Genomic DNA, 15,225 nt, shown 5'->3' with positions numbered 1-15,225 from the left:
GGTCAAAAAGGATCTTGCTGTGATGTATGTCAGAGAGTGTTCTGCCTATGTTTTCCTCTAAGAGTTTGATAGTTTCTGGCTTTACATTTAGGTCTTTAATCCATTTTGAGTTTATTTTTTTGTATGGTGTTAAGGATTGTTCTAATTTCATTGTTTTACATGTAGCTGTCCAGTTTTCCCAGCACCACTTATTGAAGAGGCTGTCTTTTCTCCATTGTATATTCTTGCTCCCTTTATCAAAGATAAGGTGACCATATGTGTGTGGGTTTACCTCTGGGCTTTCTATCCTGTTCCATTGATCTATATTTCTGTTTCTGTGCCAGTACCATATTGTCTTGATTACTGTAGCTTTGCAGTATAGTCTGAAGTCTGGGAGCCTGATTCCTCCAGCTCTGTTTTTCTTCAAGATTGCTTTGGCTATTTGGGGTCTTTTGTGTTTCCATAAAAATTGTGAAAGTTTTTGTTCTAGTTCTGTGAAAAATGCCAGTGGTAGTTTAATAGGTATTGCACTAAATCTGTAGATTGTTTTGGGTAAAATAGTCAGTTTCAAAATGTTGATTCTTCCAATCCAGGAACATGGTATATCTCTCCATCTATTTGTATCATAGGTCTTTTGTCTCCTTAGGTAGGTTTATTCCTAGGTATTTTATTCTTTTTGTTGCAATGGTAAATGGGAATATTCTTAATTTCACTTTCGGATTTTTCATCATTAGTGTATAGGAATGCAAGAGATTTCTGTGCATTAATTGTGTATCCTGATACTTTACCAAATTCATTGATTAGCTCTAGTAGTTTTCTGGTATCTTCTTTAGCGTTCTCTATGTATAGTATCATGTCATCTGCAAACAATGACAGCTTTACTTCTTCTTTTCTGATTTGGATTCCTTTTATTTCTTTTTCTTCTCTGATTGCTGTAGCTAAAACGTCCAAAACTATGTTGAATAATAGTGGGGAGAGTGGGCAACCTTGTCTTGTTCCTGGTCTTAGTGGAAAATGTTTCAGTTTTTCACCATTGAGGACGATGTTGGCTGTGAGTTTGTCATATATGGCCTTTATTATGTTGAGGTAAGTTCCGTCTATGCCTACTTTCTGGAGTGTTTTTATCACAAATGGGTGTTGAATTTTGTCAAAAGGTTTCTCTGCATCTATTGATATGATCATATGGTTTCTCTCCTTCAATTTGTTAATATGGTGTATCAGATTGATTGATTTGCGTATATGGAGGAATCCTTGGAATCCTGGGATAAACTGCACTTGATCACGGTGTATGATCCTTTTAATGTGTTGTTGGATTCTGTTTGCTAGTATTTTGTTGAGGATTTTTGTATCTATTTTCATCAGTGATATTGGCCTGTAGTTTTGCTTCTTTGTAACAGCTTTGTCTTGTTTTGGTATCAGGGTGATGGTGGCCTCGTAGAATGAGTTTGGGAGTGTTCCTCCCTGTGCTATATACTGGAAGAGTTTGAAAAGGATAGGTGTTAGCTCTTCTCTAAATGTTTGATAGAATTCGTCTGTGAAACCCTCTGGTCCTGGGCTTTTGTTTGTTGGAAGATTTTAAGTCACAGTTTCAATTTCATTACTTGTGATTGGTCTGTTCATATTTTCTATTTCGTCCTGGCTCAGTCTTGGAAGGTTGTGCATTTCTAAGAATTTGTCCATTTTCTCCAGGTTGTCCGTTTTATTGGCATAGAATTGCTTGTAGTAATCTCTCATGATCCTTTGTATTTCTGCAGTGTCAGTTGCTACTTCTCCTTTTTCATTTCTAATTCTATTGATTTGAGTCTTCCTCCTTTTTTTCTTGATGAATCGGGCTAATGGTTTATCAATTTTGTTTATCTTCTGAAAGAACCAGCTTTTAGTTTTATTGATCTTTGCTAGCGTTTCCTTCATTTCTTTTTCATTTATTTCTGATCTGATCTTTATGATTTCTTTCCTTCTGCTAACTTTGGGGTATTTTTTGTTCTTCTTTCTCTAATTGTTTTAGGTGTAAGGTTAGATTGTTTATTTGAGATGTTTCTTGTTTCTTAAGGTAGGATTGTATTGCAATAAACTTCCCTCTTAGAAGTGCTTTTGCTGCATCCCACAGGTTTTGTGTTGTCGTGTTTTCATTGTCATTTGTTTCCAGGCATTTTTTGATTTCCTCTTTGATTTCTTCAGTATTCTCTTAGTTATTAAGTAGTGTATTGTTTAGCCTTCATATGTTTGTAGTTTTTACAGATTTTTTCCTGTATTTGATATCTAGTCTCATAGCATTGTAGTCAGAAAAGATATTTGATACAATTTCAATTTTCTTAAATTTACTAAGGCTTGATTTGTGACATAAGATATGATCTATCCTGGGGAATGTTCCATGAGTACTTGAGAAGAAAGTGTATTCTGTTGTTTTTGGATGGAATGTGCTATAAATATCAATTAAGTCCACCTTTTTAATGTATCATTTAAAGCTTGTGTTTCCTTATTTATTTTCATTTTGGATGATCTGTCCATTGGTGAAAGTGGGGTGTTATAAAGTCTCCTACTATGATTGTGTTACTGTCAATTTCCCCTTTTATGGCTGTTAGTATTTACCTTATGTATTGAGGTGCTCCTGTTTTGGGTGCATAAATATTTACAACTGTTATATCTTCTTGTTGGATTCATCCCTTGATCATTATGTAGTGTCCTTCTTTTTCTCTTGTAATAGTCTTTGTTTTAAAGTGTAGTTTGTCTGATATGAGAATTGCTACTCCAGCTTTCTTTTGATTTCCATTTGCATGGAATATCTTTTTCCATCCCCTCACTTTTACTCTGTATGTGACCCTAGGTCTGAAGTGGGTCTCTTATATACAGCATATATACGGGTCTTGTTTTTGTATCCATTCAGCTAGTCTATGTCTTTTGGTTGGAGCATTTAACCCATTTACATTTAAGGTAATTATCGATATGTTTGTTCCTAATACCATTTTCTTAATTGTTTTCAGTTTGTTATTGCAGGTCTTTTCCTTCTCTTGTGTTTCCTGCCTCCAGAAGTTCCTTTAGCATTTGTTGTAAAGGTGGTTTGGTGGTGCTGAATTCTCAGATTTGCTTGTCTGTAAAGGTTTTAATTTCTCCATCAAATCTGAATGAGATCCTTGCTGGGTAGAGTAATCTTGTTTGTAGGTTTTTCCCTTTCATCACTTTAAATATGCCCTGCCACTCCCTTCTGGCTTGCAGAGTTTCTGCTGAAATATCAGCTGTTAACCTTATGGGGATTCCATTGTATGTTATTTGCTGTTTTTTCCTTGCTGCTTTTAATATTTTTTCTTTGTATTTAATTTTTGATAGTTTAATATGTGTCTTTGTGTGTTTCTCCTTGGATTTATCCTGTATGGGACTCTCTGTGCTTCCTGGACTTGATTAACTATTTCCTTTCCTGTATTATGGAAGTTTTCAACTATAATCTCTTCAAATATTTTCTCAGTCCCTTTCTCTTTCTATTCTTCTTCTGGGACCCCTATAATTCGAATGTTGGTGCGTTTAATGTTGTCCCAGAGGTCTCCGAGACTGTCCTAAATTCTTTTTTCTTTATTCTGCTCTGCAGTAGTTATTTCCACTAGTTTATCTTCCAGGTCACTTATCTGTTCTTCTGCCTCAGTTATTCTGCTATTGATCCCTTCTAGATAATTTTTAATTTCATTTATTGTGTTGTTCATCATTGTTTGCTCTTTAGTTCCAGGTCCTTGTTAAACGTTTCTTGTACTTTCTCCATTCTATTTCCAAGATTTTGAATCATCCTTACTATCATTATTCTGAATTCTTTTTCAGGTAGACTGCCTATTTCCTTTTCATTTGTTAGGTCTGGTGGGTTTTTACTTTGCTCCTTCATCTGCTGTGTGTTTCTCTGTCTTCTCATTTTGCCTAACCTACTGTGTTTGGGGTCTCCTTTTTGCAGGCAGCAGGTTCATAGTTCCCATTGTTTTTGGTGTCAGACCCCAGTGGCTAAGGTTGGTTCTGTTGGTTGTGTAGGCTTCCTGGTGGAGGGGACTAGTGCCTGTGTTCTGGTGGATGAGGCTGGATCTTGTCTTTCTGGTGGGCAGGTCCATGTCTGTTGGTGTGTTTTGGGGTGTCTGTGAACTTATAATGATTTTAGGCAACCTCTCTGCTAAAGGGTGGGGTTGTGTTCCTGTGTTGCTAGTTGTTTGGCATAGGGTGTCCAGCACTGTAGCTTGCTGATCGTTGAGTGGAGCTGGGTCTTGGCATTGAGATGGAGATCTCTGGGAGATTTTCGCTGTTTGATATTATGTGGAGCTGGGAGGTCTCTGGTGGACCAATGTCCTGAACTTGGTTCTCCCACCTCAGAGGCACATGCCTGACCCCTGGCTGGAGTACCAAGAGCCTGTCATCCACACGGCTCAGAATAAAAGGGAGAAAAAAAGAAAGAAGGAAAGAAGATAAAATGAAATAAAGTTATTAAAATAAAAAATAATTATTAAAAAAAATTAAAAATGTTTAAAAAAGAAAGAAGAGAGCAATCACACCAAAAACCAAATTCACCAATGTTAACAAGTGCTAAAAACTATACTAAAAACAAACAAACAGACAAAACGGACAGATAGAACCCTAAGGCAAATGGTAAAAGCAAAGCTATACAGGCAAAGTCACACACAGAAGCATATACATACACACTCACAAAAAGAGAAAAAGGGAAAAAAATATATATATCTTTGCTCCCAAAGTCCACCTCTTCAATTTGGGATGACTCGTTGTCTATTCAGGTATTCCACAGATGCAGCGTACATCAAGTTGATTGTGGAGATTTAGTCCGCTGCTCCTGGGGCTGCTGGGAGAAATTTCCCTTTCTCTTCTTTGTTTGCACAGCTCCTGGGGTTTAGCTTTGGATTTGGCCCCGCCTCTGCATGTAGGTCGCCTGAGGGCGTCTGTTCTTCGCTCAGACAGGGCGGGGTTAAAGGAGAAGCTGATTCAGGGGCTCTGGCTCACTCAGGCCGGGGGGGATGGAAGGGCACGGATGCAGGGCGAGCCTGCAGCGGCGGAGGCCGGCATGACGTTGCACCAGCCTGAGGCATGCCATGCATTCTCCCAGGGAAGTCCCTGGATCACGGGACCCTGGCAGTGGCGGGCTGCACAGGCTCCTGGGAGGGGAGGTGTGGATAGTGACCTGTGCTTGCACAGAGGCTTCTTGGTGGCTGCAGCAGCAGCCTTAGCATCTCATGCCCGTCTCTGGGGTCCGTGCTCATAGCCATGGCTCACGCCTGTCTCTGGAGCTCCTTTTAATTGGCGCTCTTAATCCCCTCCCCGCACGCACCAGGAAACAAAGAGCCAAGGAAAAACCTCTTGCCTCTTCGGGAGCTGCAGACTTTCTCCCAGACTCCCTCCCGGCTAGCTGTGGTGCACTAGCCCCCTTCAGGCTTGTTCATGCCGCCCGTCCTCTCCCTGGGATCCAACCTCCGAAGCCCGAGCTTCAGCTCCCAGCCCCCGCCCGCCCCGGCGGAGGAGCAGACAAGCCTCTTGGGCTGGTGAGTGCTGGTCGGTACTGATCCTCTGTGCGGGAATCTCTCCGCTTTGCCCTCTGCGCCCCTGTTGCTGCGCTCTCCTCCGTGGCTTCAAAACTCCACCCCTCCGCCACCCGCAGTCTTCGCCCACGAAGGGGCTTCCTAGTGTGTAGAAACCTTTCCTCCTTCACAGCTCCCTCTCACTGGTGCAGGTCCCATCCCTATTCTTTTGTCTCTGTTTTTTCTTTTGCCCTACCCAGGTACATGGGGAGTTTCTTGCCTTTTGGGAGGTCTGAGGTCTTCTGCCAGTGTTCAGTAGGTGTTCTGTGGGAGTTGTTCCACATGTAGATGTATTTCTGATGTATTTGTGGGGAGGAAGGTGATCTCCATGTCTTAGTCTTCTGCCTTCTTGAAGCCTTCCCCTGGGTAAATTACTTTATTCCCAATTTTCAAGTACTAAAAATAACTTTAAAATTGGTTTTGAAACAAAACAAGTATGATATAACATTATAAAATATTTTTGTCACCTAGTAAAGGCCAACCATAAATTAAAAGGTATTTTCTTAAGATTAGATCTTACATCAGATAAAAGCCCAATTATTTTCAAGGAGTGTGTCTTCATTCAAAATAAGGGAAAACACACTCAAAACTTTAAAAGCAACCACCTCCCCCCACATGTACACATAAACTGTGTCAGAGACATATTTGCAGATCATTAGAGGCACTTCTGTAAATTCTATGAAAAGATTTTGTGCCCTATTGTCTTCTTGAAATTTATTCTGGTTGCTTCAGGATTCAAAAATTAAAGCTCTGGAAAGCAAGGAGAGTAGCAAAAGCAGTAGTTGCAATAGGAGCTAAGGCATCAGTAGCCACAGGGATGCCTCAAGCTCTGACAGGAGCAGCAGTGGCCATGCCATCAACATCCCTCTCCTGCAGTCAGACACAGGAGCCCACCACAGTAGCAGCCAAGCCTCAGCAACGTGAAAGCCCATTCTTCAGGGGCGGCAAAGTAGTGGGCAGCTCAGGCTGTAGCTTTGTCCAACAAAGGTAGGGAGGTAGCATTTGAGTAAAAGACCACCGAACAAAACCAAGAGTTAAAAAGGTGGTTTGTCAAATTTACATTCCTACCAACATAAGGGTACAAACTTGTAACGAGTAGTAAATAAGTCATAGAGAGCTAATGGAGAGGATAATGAATATAGACAACAATATTGTACTGTTATGATGTAATATAAATACTGCTTCAATGGCAATCATATTACAATATATATGTATCAAAATAACATGATCACACATTAAATTTATAAAATGTAACATGTCAAATGTATTTTAAAAGTAAAAGTTGTTTTGTCAAGGCTAACAGGATGCCCAGTTGCCCTACAGACTTCAAAAGCATTTTTTAATATCTAATATTTCTTAACATAATAAAGACAAAATACGGAATATTACAATCAAAATTTTCTACTTGAACTATTTTTCTTCTTCATTATAGAGCCTAATGTACTGGTTGATCCTGTGAAAAATGGTCTCACACTAACAGCCCATGATTATGTCATTGGGCTTTTTCATTGTGGAAAAACATGCCAAGTCTATTACCATTACCATTATGATTAAATCTTATCATTATTACAATTGCTTATTAAAAGTACCATATTCTTTCCTGTTGTCCTTTATTAAAAACAAAGATCCAACTTTCTTTTTGGATTACTGGAAAAAATCCATGGCTTGTGGAAACTCTGATTCTGAAAAAAAAAATCACATTCCAAAAGGTCAATAGCTAAGGATGCAGGAAGCTCTGCTCAGTCATGAATGTTAGCAGGTAGTTCTGTAATTCAGGTACGAAGGGAAATGTACCTCTTTCCTCACCCTTGAGTTGCCAATATTCCCCAAATCTACTTTTATACTAAGAGCAAATTAACTTTCTTGAGTAACATTAGTTTAGCTAATATAACAGGGTCCTTTACTAGTTTATCACTATGAACTCATGCAACTTGTCTCACATGCTGATAGGATATCTCCAGCATAATTCAGTTGAAAAAGGGGCACCACCAGTTTACAGAAAACACACACTGAGAGAGTGAACATCCTTGTGGTGAGATGGGTGCAGTAGGCTGCCTCAAGTCTTGTGATCTTTAAAAATCTCCCTGGAGACTTGGGGTCAGTATCAGCAAGGACGTCCTGCTTCTTCTCGGGCAGAGGCAGAGGGGGCAGGCGAGTGGCTACTGCCCCAGGCCTGGCCTTGGCCTTGCTGATGCCTCAGCTTGGCTTCCTCAGTTACCCCAAGTTACCAGCTTCAAAGGGATTGACCCCTGCAAACCAAATCTAGGGATGACTGAGGCATAATCTAAAATGCCACTTTCTTTCTCTTTGTCCACCTTCCACTAACCAGTGAAGATACGTGAAGCCTCTAGGGCTACGTAACTGGTAAAGACATAGGCCTGGGAGTAGAAGTCAGGGCTTTTGATGCTATCCAAAATCAAAAGTGCTGAAAGGCCAGCACTGACACCAATGGCATCATAGTGATGATCAGGTTCAATATGCTAAGGACCAGAACTGTAGTCAGAAGGAAACATTAGCTCCCTACAAAACGAAGTGTTGTTTATCTGGCCCTGACTTATGGGAATACATGTTTCCATTGAAGAAACATGTGGAGCATGCTGAAGCATGACAGATTTGGGGGCCACCATTATACTATTTCATGCACAGTACTGAAATGCAATTGTTCTTAGCAAAATTGTCACCACCATTACCATCCCCACCATGGTCACCATCACCATTAACGTCACCATGATTATAGTCTATGTGACCTTTAAAACAGATTTCTTTTTTTTATTATTAGTCATCAGTTTTATACACATCACTGTATACATGTCAATCCCAATCTCTCAATTCATCACACTCCACCCCCACCCCCACCACTTGGTATCCATACATTTGTTCTCTACATCTGTGTCTCAATTTCTGCCCTGCAAAGCAGTTCATCTGTACCATTTTTCTAGGTTGCACATACATGCGTTAATATATTTGTTTTTCTCCTTCTGACTTACTTCACTCTGTATGACAGTCTCTAGATCCATCCACGTCTCAACAAAAGACCCAAGTTCGTTCCCTTTTATGGCTGAGTAACATTCCATTGTATAAATGTACCACATCTTCTTTATCCATTCGTCTGTCGATGGGCATTTAGGTGCTTCCACGTCCTGGCTATTGTAAACAGTGCTGCAATGAACATTGGGGTGCATGTGTTTTTTTGAATTATGGTTTTCTCTCTGGGTATATACCCAGTAGTGAGATTGCTGGATCATATGGTAATTCTATTTTTAGTTGTTTAAGGAACCTCCATACTGTTCTCTATAGTGGCTGTATCAATTTACATTCCCACAAACAGTGCAAGAGGGTTCCCCTATCTCCACACCCTCTCCAGCATCTGTTGTTTGTAGATTTTCTTTTTCTTTTTTACATCTTTATTGGAGTATAATTCCTTCACAATGGTGTGTTAGTTTCTCCTTTATAGCAAAGTGAATCAGTTATACATATGTTCCCATATCTCTTCCCTCTTGCGTCTCCCTCCCTCCCACCCTCCATATCCCACCCCTCCAGGCAATCACAAAGCACCGAGCTGATCTCCCTGTGCTATGCGGCTGCTTCCCACTAGCTATCTACCTTACGTTTGGTAGTGTATATATGTCCATGCCTCTCTTGTGCTTTGTCACAGCTTACCCTTCCCCTTCCCCATATCCTCACGTCCATTCTCCAGAAGGTCTGTGTCTTTATTCCTGTCTTACCCCTAGGTTCTTCATGACATTTTTTTTCTTAAATTCCATATGTATGTGTTAGCATACGGTATTTGTCTTTCTCTTTCTGACTTACTTCACTCTGCATGACAGATTCTAGGTCTATCCACCTCATTACAAATAGCTCAATTTCGTTTCTTTTTATGGCTGAGTAATATTCTATTGTATATATGTGCCACATCTTCTTTATCCATTCATCCGATGATGGACACTTAGGTTGTTTCCATCTCCAGGCTATTGTAAATAGAGCTATGAACATTTTGGTACATGACTCTTTTTGAATTACGGTTTTCTCAGGGTATATGCCCAGTACTGGGAGTGCTGGGTCATATGGTAATTCTATTTTTAGTTTTTTAAGGAACCTCCATACTGTTCTCCACAGTGGCTGTATCAATTTACATTCCCACCAACAGTGAAAGAGGGTTCCCTTTTCTCCACACCCTCTCCAGCATTTATTGTTTGTAGTTTTGATGATGGCCATTCTGACTTGTGTGAGATGATATCTCATTGTAGTTTTGATTTGCGTTTCTCTAATGATTCATGATGTTGAGCATTCTTTCATGTGTTTGTTGGCAGTCTGTATATCTTCTTTGGAAAAATGTCTATTTAAGTCTTCTGCCCATTTTTGGATTGGGTTACTTGTTTTTTTGTTATTGAGCTGCATGAGCTGCTTATAAATTTTAGAGATTAATCCTTTGTCAGTTGCTTCATTTGCAAATGTTTTCTCCCATTCTGAGGGTTGTCTTTTGGTCTTGATTATGGTTTCCTTTGCTGTGCAAAAGCTTTGAAGTTTCATTAGGTCCCATTTGTTTATTTTTGTTTTTATTTCCATTTCTCTAGGAGGTGAGTCAAAAAGGATCTTGTTGTGATTTATGACATAGAGTGTTCTGCCTATGTTTTCCTCTAAGAGTTTGATAGTTTCTGGCCTTACATTTAGGTCTTTAATCCATTTTATTTTTGTGTATGGTGTTAGGGAGTGATCTAATCTCATACTTTTACATGTACCTGTCCAGTTTTCCCAGCACCACTTATTGAAGAAGCTGTCCTTTCTCCACTGTACATTCCTGCCTCCTTTATCAAAGATAAGGTGACCATATGTGCGTGAGTTTATCTCTGGGCTTTCTATCCTGTTCCATTGATCTATCTTTCTGTTTTTGTGCCAGTACCATATTGTCTTGATTACTGTAGCTTTGTAGTATAGTCTGAAGTCAGGGAGCCTGATTCCTCCAGCTCCATTTTTCGTTCTCAAGATTGCTTTGGCTATTCGGGGTCTCTTGTGTTTCCATACAAATTGTGAAATTTTTTGTTCTAGTTCTGTGAAAAAAGCCAGTGGTAGTTTGATAGGGATTTCACTGAATCTGTAGATTGCTTTGGGTAGTATAGTTATTTTCACAATGTTGATTCTTCCAATCCAAGAACATGGTATATCTTTCCATCTATTTATATCATCTTTAATTTCTTTCATCAGTGTCTTATAATTTTCTGCATACAGGTCTTTTGTCTCCTTAGGTAGGTTTATTCCTAGATATTTTATTCTTTTTGTTGCAATGGTAAATGGGAGTGTTTCCTTAATTTCTCTTTCAAATTTTCATCATTAGTGTATAGGAATGCAAGAGATTCCTGTGCATTAATTTTGTATCCTGCAACTTTATCAGATTCATTGATTAGCTCTAGTCGTTTTGTGTAGGGGCAGGTGGTATATGGAACTCTGTATTTTCTGCTCAATTTTTCTGCAAACATAACAGTACTCTAAAAATGTTATGTTCATTAAGTATTTTGTATTTTGCTTTTATATTTTAATATAAAATGTTGACTCTTTTAGAATAAAAATAACGTTTAGAAGCATAAAAATAATTAAATTTTTGTTTAACATTGACTTTAATCTACTTTTTAAATATATATATTAAAATTTCATGTGTTCTGAATACAACTTACTACACTTATTTTGAATCTTTAAGATCATTACTCTCAACAGACCAGAAATTATGTGAAAATCTTGATTATAACAGCATGACTTTGCTGAAATAAAGACAAGATAAACAAATTTAATGGAATAATAAAAAACACAGAAAATCCAAACAAATAATTAACATCTTTGTAATAATAAGTGTAATCATCTTAATAGTTCATTGATATTCAGTTATAAAAACTATAACCTCGGACTTCCCTGGTTGCCAATGCAGGGGACCTGGTCTGGGAAGATCTCGCTGCGGAGCAGCTGGGCCTGTGTGCCGCAACTGCTGAGCCTATGCGCCTAGAGCCTGTGCTCCACAACAAGAGAAGTCACTGCAATGAGAACCTGGAGCACCGCAATGAAGAGTAGACCCCTCTCGCTGCAACGGGAGAAAGCCACACTCAGCAATGAAGACCCAACACAGCCAAAATAAATAAATAAATAAATTAATTAAAAAAACTCAAAACTATAGCCTTACACACACACACACACAGAGATAAATTTATCTATTTAGTCACTATGAAGTATATTTTTCAAGATAGAGAAGAGTTTGTTGGCTTGGCTATAACTGAAATATTTAGACTTGGAGGAGGGTGAGGTCCGGGATCCCTGGTCTAGGGTCCTGGTTAGGAGGGTTCAGGCCTGGCTTCTGGGGTCCGGGTTTCCAGAAGGAAGGTGGCCCAGGGACTAGGCTAGGAGTTGGTATGCCACTCTGGGGGCTTGAAAATGCCACCAACAACTTTACCCCTGCTAAAGGACTTCTCACTGCATTTCTAAGCTGCTTTTCCAGAGCTTCTCCCCTGAGGATCTTCTTCTGCTCGCGTGGGAGGTGGGAGCCCAGTGGAACCAAAGCGGGTTCCAGTAACCCATCTTCTAAAGCCCTGGTGTTGCAGACGCTTGTGCTAGGGAGCGTTTGGTGGTTTATAAATGACTTACGAGTGCTTTCAAAATCTCCTGTGTGCTGTGCGACAGCCCTGTGAAGTATTCAGAACAGGTATTAAGTCCATTTAGAGACCTTCCATCACCTTTGGCCAAGAGGGCTTAATGGACTTGCCCAAGGTCACATGGCTGACTTGTGATAGAGCTGCAACTACAAGGGCCATCCTTTGATACTTGGTTTTATACTTTGGGCCATTCGGAAAAAGTAGGTTAGGGTCAGATTGTTGAAAATGGCAGATTTAGAACTGTTCGGAAGTAAAACCAGCCACTAGTTCCCCATCCCCCGACCCTCTTCCTTTAACAAAGAGATGTGCCCATCATTAAAGGAAAAAGGAAAAGACCCGTTCATCCATTTCATAAACTGCAGGAATCGCAATGCCTGAGGGTTGAGGCATGTAGAGTAAATGTGGTGTAAGACGTTCAGCGTGGTAAGGAACAGAAAATCATAGAGTGTGTGCAAAGAGAGTAGCTGATTCTCAAATCCAGCCTGCTTCTCCCCTGTATGAATACAGGCCCACTGTGGCCAAAGGTTCCATTTCTTGAGAGAAGCCAGAAATCTGGATTTTTTTTATAATACGGCATTTCCCAAATTTCTAAAGTGTAGGCCAAATAAATTTGCCTGTGGGACTCCAGTATGCACCTTCTATGAAAGTAGATGATGTGGTTCTATCCCCACCCCTTTTCCTTTATCCAGCTTTAATGAAATGTGGGCAGAAACATTATAAAATGTGCTTAGGCAAAAGACTTTGGGCTTAAAATCTTCCATTTTTCTTCTTCCTGTCTGCTATTTCAAGAGAAGCTATTTCTGTCAACATTAGAACAGTGCTCTGGGTTTGGGCATTTTTGTTGCATAACCCACTTAAGCTAAAATTCTTTGTCCAGAGACCTGATCTTTAAAGCACATTCCAGCTCAGTGGAAGTCAGATTATATGTCAGATCATTGATGTAGTGTGACAACTGGGGATTTCCATGTAGAAATAAGTGGACCATTCTCCTTAGTGTGGGGATTCACTGTGGAGTCTCATTTTTACAATATTTGAATTGTGTTTTTTCAAGCTAAATAACTGAGAAATTTAGTCATTTCATACAATTCAAAACTGCAATCAGCCTAACATACAAACTTGGGGCCTAATACATCTTCACCTCATGACAACACAAGAATAAATGAAGTCTCTTGTGATCAGTTTGGGAGCCAATTTACTGCAATTGCTGTGGGTTAAAAAAAAAATCACTTCTGTGTACCCAAATAACCTGACGTGATATGGAAGTTGTTAATTAGTTGAAAGCATAGGCCCCCTCTCAAAAATTATGTGTAACACTAAGCAATGTGTTCTTTAATTTTTCACCAGCACATAATAAAAATGTGAATATTGTTTGATCTTCTCAGAATGTTAACTCTACAATATTCTATGACAAACATGTTACTGATAAGAATGCAAAAACATTGCATTACTAATAACGAGAATGCCAAGCATTTACAAACACTACCAAAAGATGTTGATATTAACTGTCAGACTGTATCCTCCCAGCAACTTCATGAGTTAAAACTTAGTGTCCTTAAACCGATTTGTAGGCAGAAAATGAGATACTAATCAGTGGAAAACTATATCGAGATTTCTAGTCTCAGTTTTGCACTCATTTCACTTTGGCTTCCTGTTGAAAAATAAAATCTCTAGGAAAAAAAAAAAATTAAACTTCAGGTGTGTGGACTTCCATTTGTGCCCTTGTCCTGGGGCCTGCAAATGTTAGGGGAGGCTCTGGAGATGTCAGGAAGCCTGTGATGCTGGAAACCATCTTTGCACCACAAGGAGAAAATCTACCTGATAACAGAGCCAACTCAGACAAAAGCAGAGCCAAGAAATGGAGAATGAGACTGAGAACTAGTGATATGATTAACGTCTCCGGGTCCTGAAGATCTACCCATGAAAGTTCAGTTCCTTAAGGTAATAAATTCCCACTTTTTTTTGTTCGAGTTTTCTGTCATTCGTATCAAGTGTCATCCTGATTTGGTTCAGGAAAATTCGATACTTTTATATTCAGAGTTAGCAGCAGGAGTGACAAGATAGCAGTAGGTAAGGAGAATGGGAAGGAGCTGAACTGAGGAGGTTTTGAAAAATGGGGCATGAGTGAATTGTGGCAGTAAAAGAAATGTGAATGTCACTCCAGGAATGTAAATGTAAAACATCACTTCTTAGCCTTATACCTAAGAGCACCCTAGTGGCCCACAGATAAACTAAAAACTGGTTCACAAAATTTGTATGAATATGTACATGCTGTTTTCTGGAGAGAGAGTTCATAGCTATTCACAGGTACTCAAAAACAAAACAAAACAAAACTGTGAGCTCCCATAATAAGAACTACTGCCCTACTAATTGGGGAAGGCTTCTGAAATAGTGGTGAGATGTAAAATCGAAAAGCTGTACTTTGGAGAGATTATAAAACCACTAATTATGGCAGTGACTCTCAGATTATATACCACAACCACCTGCATCACAGTCACTGGGGGCTCTTGTTTCAAATTCACATTCACAGCCCCCATCCAGACTCAGTGAACCAGAATCTCTGGGGGCAGGGCCTAGACACTCCATTTGGAGTATATGATAGGTCAATATTTTGAAGTTCTACGTGACTTTCCCATTTGATTGATAATTCTGCAGAATTTTATGTTGAAAGCATATTCTTTCAGAATTTCAAACACATTGTTTCATTGTCTTTGAGCTTTAGATGTTGCTGTTGAGAAATCTGATGACATTCTGATTCTTGATACTTTGTGATTTTTTCTCTCTGGAAGCTCTTAGGATCTATTCTTTGCCCTTTCCTTCTGAAAACTCCTGTCCTTCATTCCTGGAATTTTTCTTGAATTACTTAATTGATGATTTCTTCCCATCTGGACTGCTCTTCCAATTTTCTTTCTTTTTGAAGAGTATTTTTGTGTTACTTTGCTCAAATCTTCTGTGATTTTTCCCTCATTTCTGTGATCTTCTTTCTAATTTCCAAGAACTCTTTCTAGTTCCACCCTGCTTTTTAAAAAATTTCATCCTTTTGTGGCTTCATCTTCTCTTGCCTTTCT

The sequence above is a fragment of the Phocoena phocoena genome, chromosome 1 (assembly GCF_963924675.1).
Source record: "Phocoena phocoena chromosome 1, mPhoPho1.1, whole genome shotgun sequence".
NCBI classification, from domain to species: Eukaryota; Metazoa; Chordata; class Mammalia; order Artiodactyla; family Phocoenidae; genus Phocoena; species Phocoena phocoena.
The sequence above is the reverse complement of the archived record's forward strand: the minus strand, read 5'-3'. Positions refer to the sequence as shown.